Raw genomic sequence first — 16458 nt, forward strand, 5'->3', positions numbered from 1 at the left:
GAGGTGGATGGATGTTGGGTGTGTGGGTGCCCATGTTTGTGTACTTTGGGAGGGGGCGTCACAGACACACTGGGAGAGGACACAGAGGACGTGTAAATGGGAGTGGGGGTGGTGAGTGCAGGTGAGCGGGGTGTGGTGCTGGGTGTTCTGGTGCGAGTCCTAGTGGCTGTAGATGTAGTGCATGCAGGTGAGAGTGTAGACGACACTGGGAGGGAGGAGGGAGGCGATGAGGAGGGGGACACAGTGGAGGCAGTGGATGTTGCTGTGTCTGTATGTGTCTGATGCTTGTGTGAGTGCCTGTGGGATGTGTGGTGCCTATGTTTGCCTGAGCTACTTTTGTGTGTTGAGGTGTGTGCATGCTTGTCTGATGGTGTGCTTGGGATAGGCTGGGGTACAGGGGCTTGGGTCTGGGTGGAGGAAGTTGGAGGGGGGAGGCTAGACACAGGGACAATGGCTGCCGTCAGTGCTGAGGCCAAAGATTGCAGGATTCGATGAAGGGCAGCCTGACCAGAATGAATGCCCTCCAGGAATGCATTACCGTGTTGCAACTCCCTTTCTACACCCTGGATGACATTCGCAATGGTAGACTGCCCAACAGTGAGTGGCCTGAGGAGGTCAATGGCCTCCTCACTGAGGGCAGCAGGGGTGACAGGGACAGGGGCAGGGGCTGAGGTGCCTGGGGCGAAGGTGATGCCCACCCTCCTGGGTGAGCGGTCACGGGGCGAACGCTGAGGGGCTGCTGGGAGGGCGGTGCTGGTAGGGGAAGTGGCGGCTGTACCTGTAGAAGTGTGGGGCACAGATGGTGCCGCCACCACAAGGGAGCTTCCATCGGCGGATGAGTCCGTGTCGCTGGTTGGTGATCCGGTGCCCGACGTGAAGCTCCCCTCGCCCTCCGTCCCACTGGTACATTCTGAGTCCGTGGTGTGGCCCTCCATGGCCATGTGGGATGCAGCTCCCTCGTGCTCCGGTGCCACTGTACCTCCGCCTGATGATGCTGATGCACAAAAGAACAGGGAGAGCAGAGAAAGGGGGGGTTGGATCACAGAAGAAAGACAGGTTGAGTGCATGGCTTACCGCTACCGTTGGCGGACAATACAGACACAGCAGCCCCCTGCACTACGCCGTGCTCCTGGCCTCTACAGATGCAATTCCTGGGATATGGCCTACATTGCTATGGTGGACATCTGCACACATGGATGCCACAGGGGCATGTATACCTGTACTTGGCACTCTACTGCGGTGGGGTGGAGTGCCACATGGCCTGCATTACAGAGGGGCCTAGCCTATGGAAGTCGCCCTGGCCTAGGGAAACCCTCAGCCCTCCTCCCACACCTAGACCCCTCAACTGCGCGCAAAGTCCCCAGAATGAGGGTGTACTCACTTCCTTGTGTCTGCTGTGATGCCCTCAAGTGCCCATCCAACTCAGGGTAGGCCCCCGCCAGGATCCGGAACATCAGGGGGGTCATGGGGTGACGGGCACCCCTCCCATGTTGGGAGGCCATCCCCAGCTGAGCCTCTGCCGTCTTCTTGCTCCAGCGGCGAATGTCCTCCCATCTTTTATGGCAGTGGGTGCCCCGTCTCTGGTGGACCCCCAGGGTCCGGACGTCCTTGGCGATGGCACGCCAAATGTCCTTCTTCTGGTGGGTGCTGACCTACATGACATGCACAGGGGAAGAAGAGAAGTCATTAGCAAGAGCACCATCGAAGTGAGTGGCCCCCATCCCTGCCCTTGCCATGTGGCACATGCATTCACAGTCCTTCATGTTCACTGCACTCTGCCCCCTTCCCTCTTACAACCAGCCCTCTCCACCCAGGTATAGCCCATACAACGTGCTCCCTGTGTACTTACCTGTTGGTCTGGAGGACCGTAGAGTAGCGTGTACTGGGGGAGGACCCCGTCCACAAGCTTCTCCAACTCCTGAGCAGTGAAGGCAGGGCCCTTTCCCCAGACGCAGCAGCCATTGTCTCTTCCAGACCGAGGTCACAGCAGCACTTGCAGTGTAGGTCCTCTCCTGTCGAAGATCAGGTATCAAGTGATTGAACAGATAGAAAATGGCGGTCACGTCCGCGGCGGTCACGTCCGCGGCGGTGCGTCTCATCACCGCCGGCACACTTCATCATTGGTTCCTGGGACCCATAGGGTCCAATGTTAACCAATGCAGCTTTGCGCCGCGGTCTTCGACCGCCTACCGCGACGGTGTACAACGCCAGCGCAGTTACCTCACATCCCATTGTCCCAGTTTAGAGGTCAGGCAGCCGCCATTTCAGGGGCCCACATGGCTTAATTTGCAACTGCGTCACACATACCTGGGCCTACACTCGACACACATACAGGAAGATTTTTGTCCTTGGTGTCGTGTTCTGTGTATCTGTGGGTACATACCTGGGATTTTGTTGACTCTGTGGTCGCTGTTGTCCTTCCTAGGCACCGTCAGCTTGGACATTTGAGAAGATGGCGGAATCCTCCGGTGTACCGACCGCTGGTGGACCTGTTGACAATGGAGGAGCGACATTTACTCATCACCTACAGGTTTGACCGTGCCACTATCCAGGAACTATGTACCCAGTTGGAGCCAGACCTAATGTCACCAATCCGCCATCCCACAGGAATCCCCCCTCAAGTACAGGTGCTGTCAGTGCTCCATTTCCTTGCAAGTGGATCGTTTCAGACAACAGTGGCCATGGCATCAGGGATGTCCCAGCCTATGTTTTCCAACGTGTTGTCCAGAGTGTTGTCTGCCCTGCTGAAACACGTAAGGAGCTACATCGTTTTCCCTCAGGTGGAGGATTTGCCTACAGTGAAAAGTGACTTCTATGCCCTTGGACATATCCCCAACATCATAGGTGCTATTGATGGGACCCATGTAGCTCTGTTCCCCCCCCCCCACAGGAGTGAACAGGTGTACAGGAACCGGAAGAGTTATCATTCCATGAATTTACAGATGGTATGTTTGGCAGACCAGTACATCTCGCAGGTAAATGCTATGTTCCCTGGCTCAGTGCATGACGCCTACATCCTGCGCAATAGCAGCATCCCTTATATGATGGGTCAACTCCAGAGGCACTGGGTGTGGCTATTGGGGGACTCTGGTTACCCCAACCTGTCCTGGCTATTGACCCCAGTGAGGAATCCCAGGACCAGGGCAGAGGAACGCTACAATGAGGCCCATGGGCGAACTAGGAGGGTGATCGAATGGACCTTCGGCCTCCTGAAGGCCAAGTTCAGGTGCCTGCATATGACAGGTGGTTCCCTATTCTACTCACCAAGGAAGGTGTGCCAGATCATCATCGCCTGCTCGATGCTTCACAATCTTGCTTTGCAACGCCAGGTGCCTTTTCTGCAGGAGGATGGTCCAGATGGCGGTTTTGTGGCAGCTGTGGAGCCTGTGGACAGTGATGAGGAGGACGCTGAGGAAGAAGACCTAGACAACAAGGAGTCAGTCATACAGCAATATTTCCAGTGACACACAGGTGAGAACAGTTTTCTTTTTGCCATTACATTCCCTTTCACACTTCTACCTCTATCCTGTCTGTCAGTTCATAGCAGTATTTGGTCACTGAGTTGTACCTTTCCATTACGGTTTCACAGGTGTGGTTAGCAACCACAAGTGAGGTATCATTTTTATCGGGAGACTTGGGGGAACATAGATTAGCAAAACAAGTGTTATTGCCCCTTGTCTTTCTCTACATTTTTTCCTTCCAAATATAGGAGAGTGTGTAAAAAAGACATCTATTTGAGAAATGCCCTGTAATTCACATGCTAGTATGGTCACCCCGGAATTCAGAGATGTGCAAATAACCACTGCTCCTCAACACCTTATCTTGTGCCCTTTTTCGAAATACAAGGGTTTTCTTGATAGCAATTTTTTACTCTTTATATTTCAGCAAACGAATTGCTGTATACCCGATATAGAATGAAAACGCACTGCAGGGTGCAGCTCATTTATTGGCTCTTGGTTCCTCGGGTTCTTGATGAACCTACAAGCCCTATATATCCCCGCAACCAGAGGAGTCCAGCAGACGTAACGGTATATTGCTTTCGATAATCTGACATTGCAAGGAAAAGTTACAGAGTAAAACGTAGAGAAAAATTGATGTTTTTTTCACCTCAATTTCAATATTTTTCTTTTTCAGTTGTTATTTTCTGTAGGAAACCCTTGTAGGATCTACACAAATGACCCCTTGCTGAATTCAGAATTTTGTCTATTTTTCAGAAATGTTTAGGTTTCTGGGATCCAGCATTGTTTTCATGGTCATTTCTGTCACTGACTGGAAGGAGGCTGAAAGCACAAAAAATTGCAAGAATGGGGTATGTCCCAGTAAAATGCCAAAATTGTGTTGAAAAATTGGGTTTTCTGATTCAAGTCTGCCTGTTCCTGAAAGCTGGGAAGCTGCTGAGTTTAGCACCGCAAACCCTTTGTTGATGCCATTTTCAGGGGAAAAACCACAAACCTTCTTCTGCAGCCACTTGTTCCAATTGTTTTGAAAAAAACTAAATTTTCACTGTATTTTGGCCAATTTCTTGGCCTCCTTCAGGGGAACCCACAAAGTCTGGGTACCTCTAGAATCCCTAGGATGTTGGAAAAAAAGGTCGCAAATTTGGCTTGGTTAGCTTATGTGGACAAAAAGTTATGAGGGCCTAAGCGCGAACTGCCCCAAATAGGCAAAAAAAGGCCTGGCACAGGAGGGGGAAAAGGCCTGGCAGCGAAGGGGTTAAAATTGGAAACGCATGTTGACACTGTCATTGATTATACATATTTACCAAATCACAGACTGACTCCAGATTGTTTTGTGGTTCAAGGGTGTTTATTTCAGTGCTCAAAAATGAAGGGGGGTAGTGATATGGTGATGGGGGACGGTGGAGGAATGTCCGTGGCAGAGTCCAGTCCATTAGTCACACAGGTGCACTGCCCATATGGGCATAGGAAGTGGAGATGGGGCAGTTCCAATCGGGACAGGGTAACAAAGTGAGACAGTGGGAGGACAATCAGGGTGGTCTCATTTCCTGGCGGGGTCTTGCCATCTTGCTCTGTCCTGTTCCTGGATCTCAGGGACCACTTGCGGGGTGGTTGTCCGTCTGCAGGGGGTGGGGTGCTGGTGTGGTGGTCCTGTGGCGGGGCGTCCTGTCCACTAGCGCCGGCGGAGGTGGTGGGCAGTTCATCGTCCATGCTAGTGTCAGGGGCCCCTTGGAGTGCCACGGTGTCCCTCATGGTCTTTTGTATGTCCTTCAGCACCCCTACGATGGTGCCCAGGGCGGAGCTGATGGTTCTGAGCTCCTCCCTGAACCCCAAATACAGTTCGTCCTGCAGGCGTTGCGTCTCCTGAAACTTGGCCAGGACCGTCGCCATCGTCTCCTGGGAGTGGTGGTAGGCTCCCATGATGGAGGAGAGGGCCTCGTGGAGGGTGGGTTCCCTTGGCCTGTCCGCCCCCTGTCGCACAGCAGCCCTCCCAGTTCCCCTGTGTTCCTGTGCCTCCGTCCCCTGGACCATGTGCCCACTACCACTGCCCCCAGGTCCCTGTTGTTGTTGGGGTGGTGGGTTATCCTGGGTTCCCTGTAGTGGTGGACACACAGCTGATTGACGTGTCCTGGGGACGGAGGTATGGGCCCGCTGGGTGGGTGCTGTGCTGGTGTTACCAGAGGGTGGAAGGTCTGTGTTGGGCTGTGCCTGTGCAAGGGGAACCGACTGTCCCGAGGCCCACGATGGTCCGGGCTGGTCATCAGGATCCAGTAGGGCAGAGCTGCTGTCGTCACTGTGGGCCTCTTCTGTGGGTGGAGTGGAGTTGTCTGGACCCTCCGGTGTGGTGACGTTCCGTAGTGATCCTGCAGGGAGATAAGAGCATGATTAGTGCATGTGTGTGAGTAATGGTGTGCAATGGGTGGGTGTTTGTGTACCCCAGTGCAGGCATTCCTGTGTGTGGGTTTGTGTGATGATGGTTAGGGGGTTGTTATGGGTATGTGCAGTGAGCATGCTTTGGTGAGGGCTGACCATGCTTTGTTTTTCCATGCGGGGCTTGGTGTTGGGATGGGTGGTTTGTGTTATGAGTACATTAGTGAGGAGTTGGAGTGATAGGGAAGGGGGTAAGGGTGGGGGTGTGTGATGGCATGCAGGTAGGGTGGGGGATATGATAGTTGAGATTTAACTTACCAGTGTCGATTCCTCCACCGACTCCTCCGAGGCCCTCTGGATGCATGATGGTCAAGACTTGCTCCTCCCATGTTGTTAGTTGTGGGGGAGGAGGTGGGGGTCCGCCGCCAGTCCGCGGTACCGCGATGTTGTGCCTGGATACCACAGAACGCACCTTCCCCCGTAGGTCGTTCCACCTCTTCCTGATGTCCTCCCGATTTCTTGGATGCTGTCCCACAGCGTTGACCCTGTCCACGATTCTTTGCCATAGCTCCATCTTCCTGGCTATGGATGTGTGCTGCACCTGTGAGCCAAATAGCTGTGGCTCTACCCGTAGGATTTCCTCCACCATGACCCTGAGCTCCTCCTCGGAAAACCGGGGGTGTCTTTGACGTGACATGAGGTGGTGTGGGTGATGTGTGGGGTGGTGTAAGTGTTGATATGTGTGGTGATGTGTAGTGGTGTGTGGTGTATTATGCCTGTAATGTTGTATGGGTGATGGTGTTGTGTGCCTCTGTGTGGTGGGGTTCTCAGTTGCTGTCCTCTCTGTCTATCTGGCCTTCGTCTCAGATTTTTGGTCGTAGGGGTTTGTGGGTGATGTGGGTGTGTGTTTTATATTGTATTGGGTGTGTGGGAGTGGTGTTTATACGTGTATCAGGTGTGTGTATTTGGAATTGTCCAATGTGGCGGTGTTTTGGAGATGTGTGTGTATTTTGAGCACAGCGGTGTGTACCGCCAATGGAATGCCGCAGTTGAAAGACCGCCGCGTGGATTCGTGGGTCGTGATAGCATGGGCGTGTTTCTATTGGCGTGACGGTGGAGGTTTTGTTTTCGCCAGTTTATCACTGACCTTTGGTGTGGCGGTCTTGTGTGGGTGTCTGAATTTCGGCGGTTTCCGAGATGTGTGTCATAATAGCTGTGGCGGAATTCCGCGGCTGCGGCGGTGTTTTGGCGGTCTTCTGCATGGCGGTAAGCGCCTTTTACCGCCAATGTTGTAATGAGGGCCAAAGTTCTGGAATCTGAGGGGAGCCCCAAATTTCCTTTCACCCAGCGTCGTCGTCCCCCCCACCCCCTCCAAAATCTCACGAAATAAAATGGTACCTTACTTCTGTGGGTAGGCCTAGTGCTCGCAACATGAAATGCCCCAAAACACAACATGGACACATCACATTTTCCCAAAGAAAACTGCCAAAAAACACTTTTTCCCCACATTTCGGTGACAAAGTTCTGGGATCTGAGAGGAGCCACAAGTGTCCTTCCACCCATTGTTCCCCCAAGTCTCCCATTAAAAAAAGGTACCTCACTTTTGTGGGTAGGCCTAGTGCCCGCATAAGGAAATGCCCCAAAACACTATCTGGACACATCAAAATTATCAAATACAAAACTACCTGTTTTTGCGGGGGTGTGGAGGGGGGCACCTGCTTTTTTGGTCCTTGGCTCAACAGCCATACAGGGAAACCAACCAAACCCAGACATTTCTGAAAACGAGACACCCGAGGGAGTCCAGGGACGTGTGACTCACGTGGATCCCCCAGTGTTTTCTTACCCAGAATCCTCAGCAAACCTCAAATTTAGCTAAAACAAATCACATTTTTCCTGCATTTCTGTGTGGGATCACAGCACCGGGACAAATTTCCTACCACCCAATGTTCCCCTCAGTCTCCTGGTAAAATAATACCTCACTTGAGTAGGTGGGCCAAGTGCCTGTGACAGGGAAGAGCCAAAAACATGTTGAAATTGATGGGGAACCAAGGCGGGTCCAAAAGGGCAGTTTGAAAAAAAAAACTTTTTAGGCTGACAAGTGTAGCAGAATTTTTATCGGTATAGATGAGACATTGCTGGGTGATAGGAATGTTGTGGATTCCTGCAGATTCCGTGAGGTTTCATCACAAAAGTGTGGGGAAAATGTGTGATTTCCAGCTAAGTTGGAGGTTTGCAGGGCATTGTGGGTAAGAAAATGGTGCAGGGTGCATGTGAAGCACCCACACTGGACTCACCCAGATGTTTAGTTTTCAGATGTGTCTAGGTCTTGTGGATTTTTCTACATGGCAGCGTCCCAAAGTCCAAAAAGTGCAGCCCCCACCATTCCAAGTGGGACGATTTAATAGAAATAGAAATAGGCCGATCTGCCCCCAAGGGGAGCAGAAATGTCCTAAAATAAATTTGACCCCCCACACACACACACACACACACACACACACACACACACACACACACCCCAAGCAACCTTTGCCTAAGGGGTCGCTCCCCTCACATGAAACTGACAAAATAAAATCCCTGGTGTCTAGTGGTTTCTGCCCACCTTGAGGGCAGATTGGACTAATAAAAAGAGTTAATTTTGCGCCCAGGGGAGCGACCCTTGCCTAAGGGGTCGCTCCCCACATATTAAAAAATAAACAAAACCCCCCCAAAAAAAATCCCTGATCTCTAGTGGTTTCTGCCTCCTCTGCGGGCAGATCGGCCTTATTATAATAGGGGGACAGGGGGGGGTGTCAGAAAAGGCCTAAAAATAATTTGCCCCCATGGGGAGCGGCGCTTTGCCCACAGTTCCATAAGGGCTACACTGAATACTGGGAAGTTTGGTATCAAACTTCTCAGCATAATAAACCCCCACTGTTGCCAGTGTGAGGTTTATTGAAAAATGTACACAGAGGGCATCTCAGAGATGCCCCCTGTATTTTAACCAATCCTCTAGTGTAGGACTGACTGGTCTGTGCCAGCCTGCCACTAGAAGACGAGTTTCTGACCCCATGGGGTGAGGGCCTTTGTGCCCTCTGAGGCCAGAAACAAAGCCTGCTCTGGGTGGAGATGCCTTTCACCTCTCCCCTGCAGGAACTGTAACACCTGGTGGTGAGCCGCAAGGGCTCAGGCCTCATGTTACAATGCCCCAGGGCACTCCAGCTAGTGGAGATGCCCCCACTTTTGGCAGCCAGTTTGGCGGGAAACTTAAGATAAACAAGGAGGAGTGAGCACTTTGGCCAGCACCACCCCTAAGGTGTCCAGAGTTGAAGTGACCCCTACCCTGCAGAATCCTCCCTCTTGGTTTGGAGGAGAGGGACCAATAGGGATAGGAATGTGCCCTCCTCCCCAAAGGGAGTAGACACAAGAAGGGTGTAGCCACCCTCAGGGACAGTAGCCATTGGCTACTGCCCTCTGACCCCCCTGTAACACCCCTAAATCTTATATTTATGGGCTTCCCTGCACCCAGCTCACCAGATTCCTGGCAAACTACAAGAAGAAGGACTGCTAAGCTGCAGCCGCCAGCAGAGAAGAAGGAAGACGACAACTGCTTTGGCCGCAGCCCTACCGGACTGTCTCCTACCTCAAAGAACCTGCAAAAATACCAGCAACATGTCCATCGGGCCCAGCGAGCTCTGCCAACTCCAGGGGACTGCCCTGCAGCCAAAAGGACCAAGAACTTCCGAGGACAGCAGCTCGGTCTAAAAGAAACCTTCAACTAAGGACTCCCACCTCACTCCAGATGCGTGAGTCCTGACCCCTTTACACCAGACGCCCACAGCCTGTGTTCAGGTAGTCCACCCAGTAAGAGAGGGGCCCCAGGCGATTGGGAGCAAGAGCCCACCCTGCGTTGACCCCTTCAAACCTCCACGACGATGCTTGCAGAGGGAATCCAGAGGAACCCCCTGACCCTGAGCTCCAGATGAAGATATCAGATGCCTAAAGGACACACTGCACCCGCAGCCCCCAGACCTTGGAGAAATTGACCCCCTGCACAGCATCGACCAGCAGGCGTTCTCCTCACTGTCCAACCGGTGGTTTGCCCAAGAAGCCCCCCAGGACCTCGTCTGCAGCCTCAGACTGACCCCAGGGTTCCCCTCATAAAGTTGCATTGAAAACCCGATGCCCTGTTTGCACCCGGCCGCCCTAGTGCAGCTGAGGGTGCATGTTTGGTGCCTACTTGGGGCTCCTTCAGTGCTCTCTTGTACCCCCCCAACCCGGTCTGCCCTACGAGTCGCGGGTACATACCTGCTGGCTGACTGGATTATGGGTACCCCCTGTCTCCATAGGAGCCCACGTTAATTTGATTCCTCTTTGACCTCTGCACCTGACCGGCCCCGTATTGGTGGTGGTGGGTGTTTGGGGTTAACTTGAACACCCAACGATAGACTACCTAAACCCCGGAGATAGGAACTGTAGGTTGAATATTTACCTGTAAAACTGTACTCTTTTTCTTCCCCCAGAAACAGTTAAAAATTGCACTGTCATTTTTAAAATAGATTTTTGCCATTTTAAAGAACACTGTGTACATTTTCAAAGTCCTAATGTTATATATATATATATATATATATATATATATATATCTATATCAAAAACGAAGTTGTCCTCATGTGAAAGCGCACTCCCAACAGGTTATATAAACGGGCAAAAAAAGCAAAGCCAGCAACTCACAGTGAATTCTTTAAAGCAGTTTCATTATTCCAGGCCTTAGGTGATAAAATCATCTCTGGACACGTGTTTCTAGGTCAATCCTTTCTTCAGCAGAGAAAAATATATAAAAGTGTTTCACCCTCGTAGGTGCTGGAAGTGTTCCAGGCATTTCTTTCTTTCTGAAAAAACCGGCATGGCTTCAGCTTGTCTAATTACAGGCACTGATTATTCTCTTTAAATACCAGTCCACCCCAGTGGGCCTCTCAAGTGAGTAACAGTGCATGCTGGTTGTGGTGGTCCTGCAATTTTTTCATTTTGCCCCAAGTGGGTTGCAAAATTATTTTGATAATTAACCGGCCTGTCCAGCCGGGAAAGCAGCACCACTGCACATCGTAGCAGGTCTGCGTGACTAAAAATGGATTGTCACATAAGAGCAATCAGGTTGGGATATTCACAGCAAATCTGACAATTTTCCTTTGGATTCGCCTACGAAGGTTTTGCACTTTGTTTTATTATTTCGTTTTGGCTCCAGCAACCCACTTGGGGCAAAATGAAAAAATTGCAGGACCACCACAACCAGCATGCACTGTTACTCACTTGAGAGGCCCACTGGGGCGGACTGGCATTTAAAGAGACTAATCAGGTGCCTGTAATTAGACAAGCTGAAGCCATGCCGGTCTTTTCAGAAAGAAAGAAATGCCTGGAACACTTCCAGCACTGGCTGCACCTACGAGGGTGAAACACTTTTATATTTTTCTCTGCTGAAGAAAGGATTGACCTAGAAACACGTGTCCAGAGATGATTTTATCACCTATGACCTGGAATAATGAAACTGCTTAAAGAATTCACTGTGAGTTGCTGGCTTTGCTTTTTTTCCCCGTTTATATAACCTGTTGGGAGTGCGCTTTCACATGAGGACAACTTCGTTTTTGAGATATATATACAAAGTACCTTTCATTTTATGTACTTACCTGCAAACTGAATCTTGTGTTTCTAGAAATAAATTAACAAAACATATTTTTCTATAATAAATCCTATTGGTCTGGAGTTAAGTCATTGAGTGTGTGTTTCTTCTATTGCTTGTGTGTGTGTACAACACATGCTTAACACTACCCTCTGATAAGCCTAACTGCTCAACCACACTACCACAAAAAGAGCATTAGTATTATCTATTCTTGCCTCTGTCAAGCCTCTGGGGAAGCGCTGGACTCTGTGCACACTATATATCACTTTGATATAGCATATACAGAGTCAGCTTCCTACAGTCTGTCATTGCTTTCAAAAATAAAGCAGTCTTTTTTTGTTAAAGGCAACCTGTTTTCCTTAAAGAAAAACAATATGCTTTTAAAAAGAAAAAAAAAATGTTTAACTTTAATTTTGTAAGCATAGGCAGTGGTTAATGCCTACTCTTAAAAAATATTTTCCAACTATTCTCAAAGGGTTACCATTTGCGAATGGGTTACCACCACCTTTCTATTGGCGGAAAGCTGCAAATGTTTTGCGACCACATTTTGGTCGCAAAACATTTTGTACATGCCTTTCTCATTCGGCAATAGGAAGGGATGCCTCCTTTGGCACGCCTCTTTCTAATACTGAATCGCAAAACCCAAATTGAGATTTGGTAACAAGTTGTTTAATCGCCATTTGGGCTTTGTACATCTCAAAATTAATTTTTTCTGTCACAAACGGCCCGATTCACAGAATCGGGCCGAATTGCTTTGTACATGTGGCCCATAGATACAAGTAATAAATGGTTTCTATTTCCATTGTTTTTTAAAACCTCTTTATTATCATGCTTAATCATAACCTTATCAGTAATACCTGGAGCATGATCAGTAGTCACTGTTGAAAAGAAATTAAATTAGGCAGAATGATAATTAGATGGGTTAACATGGGCTAAATTACAGCTCCCTTAGGCCATGTATAGTATTGTGATCAAGGGCTATTAGTTGGTTTGGAACAATACTACAAGATGTATATTATCTTTTAGTTTAGGATGGATGCATTTCCTATTATTTTAAGCTGAGCATATGTGCATTTCTAATACAATTGTAAGGTGAAAAAGAAATGGGCCTACCTCTCAGACTTACTGAGGTGCTTTGGCATGAGAGGTGCCTTCACTTTAATTCAATCCCTCTTTTATATTCATCTCTGCCCTGCAGAAAGTGTACCTCCAGCTTCCTCTTATTCTTGCACTTTTAAAATCTAAATCTGTCAGTACATTTTGATGAACATATATTTAGTAGACCAACAGCGATAACTCTTTTAGCCCACATTTAAACTAAAACTCGATCACTCTTTTTTGTGGATCATCACAATTTTTCAGTTGTAAATGGCTGACATGGGACAGCCATTAGAGGCCCTGATGTGTTGGCTCCAAATGTAAGTGACTCTAGCTATCGAGAGACTTTCAACCATTTCTTTGTTTGTTTACACCGTTTTGCTAGATGCCGTGACAAAAGGGTAGCAACACTTATTAAACAAAGTACTGAATTACAGCAAGAAAAATGCATTACACATTAACATTTGAAAACAAAAATCTTTGCATTGCTGTTATTTTCTCTATGGATCACTGTAATCCAAATCTGTTTATTTTTATATGGGGGACCCCATTGCTGGAATAAGAGCATGGGATAGATGAAGATCCAAGCAACAAAACAGTTCTTAGAATGGAATATACTTGTGTCATAATGTCATAGAACCCCTGCCAGCTATAACTAATGATAAAAACCTCCAGATTGTGTTTTACTTTGGTTCATTTTCTCTGTATGATCCCTTTCATCAGGATTCTGTGAACCATTTGGGGTCATTCTTGTAAAAAGGTATGTTCCTATTGATAGTTCTACATGCGACTTAACAGCAACATTTATTGTTTTTGTAGGAAGCAGTTTACATGCAGTACACTGTTTACTTTCAAGGAGATGATATGAGGCTCTTAAATGTAACACCTGTAGCTCACAAGACTGTTTTTTTTTTTCTGAGACCACTATTAAATGGTCAACACCAATAAGGCAAACAGCTTACAAAAATAGCCTGCCTGTATATGCCTCTAATGGTTATTGACACCTAAAAAGACTGATGAGAGACTTTATGAAAGTCAAAATCAGCAACTGCTATCAGCCTACACAATTGTGAGCTCCATGAAGTCTTTCTCTTTTCTCCCAAGAAAAGTCAGTTGAGACCCATCCAGAAGGGACAACACAAGGGTACGTGCCAATGAAGACTTATCTGTCAGAGGCCACTTGTGAAATACTGTTATTTTTACAAAGCCGTAAATACTGAGGCCACTCATTTTAACTTCAAGATTATGCCTACGAAGAGTTTTGGGAAGGCATGCATGTTCCATGTTTGGCAACTCTTGTTTTTTCCCGCTGGTGCTAGGCTTCATCGTTCTATCTTGCTGCCCACATCCTGACTTTCAAATCAAAGATATAAGTTACTTATGTTCTCTTTCAGTATAGTGTGTATCTGTTGAGTATCATGCATGTCTGTATGTTGAATCCAGTACAGTCCCTAGGTTATGAGTTGTATGTATATGGTATTTCTATAGCGCAAACCTAGCCAAAAGGCATTGAAACGCTGTACATGGTCAAAGGCAGGGGTAAACACAAGTATTAGGAGAGGAAGCTGAGTTATAAACGGTTAATGCATTACAATGTAGTGTTCTTTAAAGAGATGAGTCTTCAACTCTTTCCTAAATTCAAGCAGCTTTGGGCCATTCCTGATGGATACATGATTGTTGTTCCTTATCCAGGGTGCATAGTTAGAAAAGCCTTGTTGTCTTGTTTTTTTCTTTTTTACACCTCTTAGACTTCAGTATGATTGTGTCCTGGCTGTGGGTGGGCTGAGAACCACCTGCGATAATCATGTCTGCAAGATAAGATGGGTGTTGGTTGTTTTTTATTTCATACATCATTTCAGTGAAGGTTATTGTTTGCAATCTCCTAGGTTTAAATCTTCAGGTTTTTTAATATCCCTCGGGAGGGAAGTCCTTATGTGTTTGAGCAGGCAGAAAGGCACTTGCCTGGTGTTTAAAGGCTACATTCTGCTTACTGAATATAATTTTAGTAGTGATACAACAGATCCCGGTCCAAGATTCATGACAAACGTGATGTCTAAAGGGGTTCTACCTACAAATAATTGATCTGCCTTTGACCACAATTCCATTAATGAGACTAGTCTACACTATTCTTTTCGTTATGTATACGACACTGCACTGCATAGTGTTAAAATTCGGTTTAAAAGCTGTTACTAAGGTGCTGTTAAGCTGTTCGACTAGGTCTAAGGAGGTTTTTCTTGCTTTAGATCTAAATATTCTTGCATTTCTTCTAGGTATCTACCTGGGCTTCTGTCCATGCAATCATCAGTCAACAGTCTTTGAGTTGTGGAAGCAAGATTCATGATAGCTTTGGATGAATAGTCCCTCAGAGCCATTAATGCTTATTTTGTATTATAGGTGGATTCAAGACATGAAAGTCACATTCATCATACTGGGAGATGTTAATTATTTGTTCATGTAGGCACCCAAACCTAGTGAGAGATACAGGTTTCTGTGATGCCCTCAAATAGTGTTATATCAAATTTATATTGCGTACGTGTGGGAGCTGTTGCATGCAGACATAAACTTGTCTGCAAATAGGCAAGTTTAACCTTATTACAAAGAAGCAGGGGTCGGGGGACTGAAGAGGAAATGTAACAATAGTATGCAATGTTAACAAGCATCTGTATTTTTCATGACAAAGCATAACAAATGGCTCCAAGTCACCATGTAAGCAACGTTCCTGTTGTACATTTTTCTGTTATATACTGTTGTTTATAAAATATATGATGCTTGCAAATAATAGAATGAAGTATTTTGTTTAAGAACGGCCCAAAGTTGAACTACTGTGTCCTTCATTACATGGACTCATGTGGTAACCTTATGTGTGTGACTCTATAGGTGCATAAAGGGGGACACGTGAACTGATGTCAGCAGGTATTTAAAAAAATTAATTGGTTTATAGGAATATTTACGGCTATCATGTAAGTTGCAGATTTCAAGGTTTGCTTTGATAAGCTAGCCAATGGTTGCACAGATTGTGATAGAGGTATGAAGGACAAATTAATTTTGACTTGTTTGTCCTTCCCACGTTCATTGTCAACCAGGTATTCCACTTCTGTGTGTTGAGAAAATAGGGGTGGCTTGTTTCTTTAGCACAATAGGTTGACATACAAATGGGAACTGGTGTTCTGTGCTGATGCATTTCACCAAAATATGGAATCAATTCATGTATGTGTTTGACAAAACCTGAGCCATTCTCTATGCTGCCTCTCTTAAGGCAGCTTTGCAGATCAGCTGGGCGAGGGCTGAAAGGTTTTTCTATGTTGGTGGTCTGGGTTTACAATTAACCCCAGCTGTACTCTACAAAGGTTTACACTGAATGGTGTCCAGGTACTAAGTGGTTTGGTGGGGTGGGAGCTGCATGTGGATGTGCAGTAGTTTGTTTCCAGGTTCTGGAAGCCTATTGATTTGCCTCTCATCTACATTGTGGGGCCCAGATTTGTGAATTGTTGTGCACTTTTCGGACTGCAACTTGTTTTTGAGTAAAATTCGGTTGATGTAATCGAAGGAGCACTCATACATAGCATCTTATTTATTACTGATTTATTTGGGAGACTTGAGGCAGAGCACTCAAAAGATTCATTGAACACTTCTAGGAAATATTTATAGGTAGCAAAGTGTTATCTTGGTGGGAAGTCCTTTTGTTTTAGATTTTCTTACCAGCTACCAGACTGGCTGCTGTGAACTAGATGATATGAAGATGGGAGATTCAGTGTTTTGGAAACTGAGTTACAGCGAGCTTGTGTAATGTGGACAGGAATTGTATTGTGAACCCTTTGATCACTTAATTTTTGATGATAGACACCCCACTGACTTACTGTATGCTGGATTAGTGCAGCAAAC

The 16458-nt window shown here is 47.4% G+C and overlaps 1 protein-coding gene across 2 annotated transcripts in view; it reads left to right on the forward strand.

Annotated features, from left to right (window-relative positions):
- NBR1 (NBR1 autophagy cargo receptor) overlaps positions 1-16458 on the forward strand; it is a 751844-nt gene that overhangs the window by 342177 nt on the left and 393209 nt on the right. The gene's annotated exons all lie outside the window — the stretch shown is intronic.

This window comes from Pleurodeles waltl, chromosome 6 (assembly GCF_031143425.1).
Source record: "Pleurodeles waltl isolate 20211129_DDA chromosome 6, aPleWal1.hap1.20221129, whole genome shotgun sequence".
Classification (NCBI taxonomy): Eukaryota; Metazoa; Chordata; class Amphibia; order Caudata; family Salamandridae; genus Pleurodeles; species Pleurodeles waltl.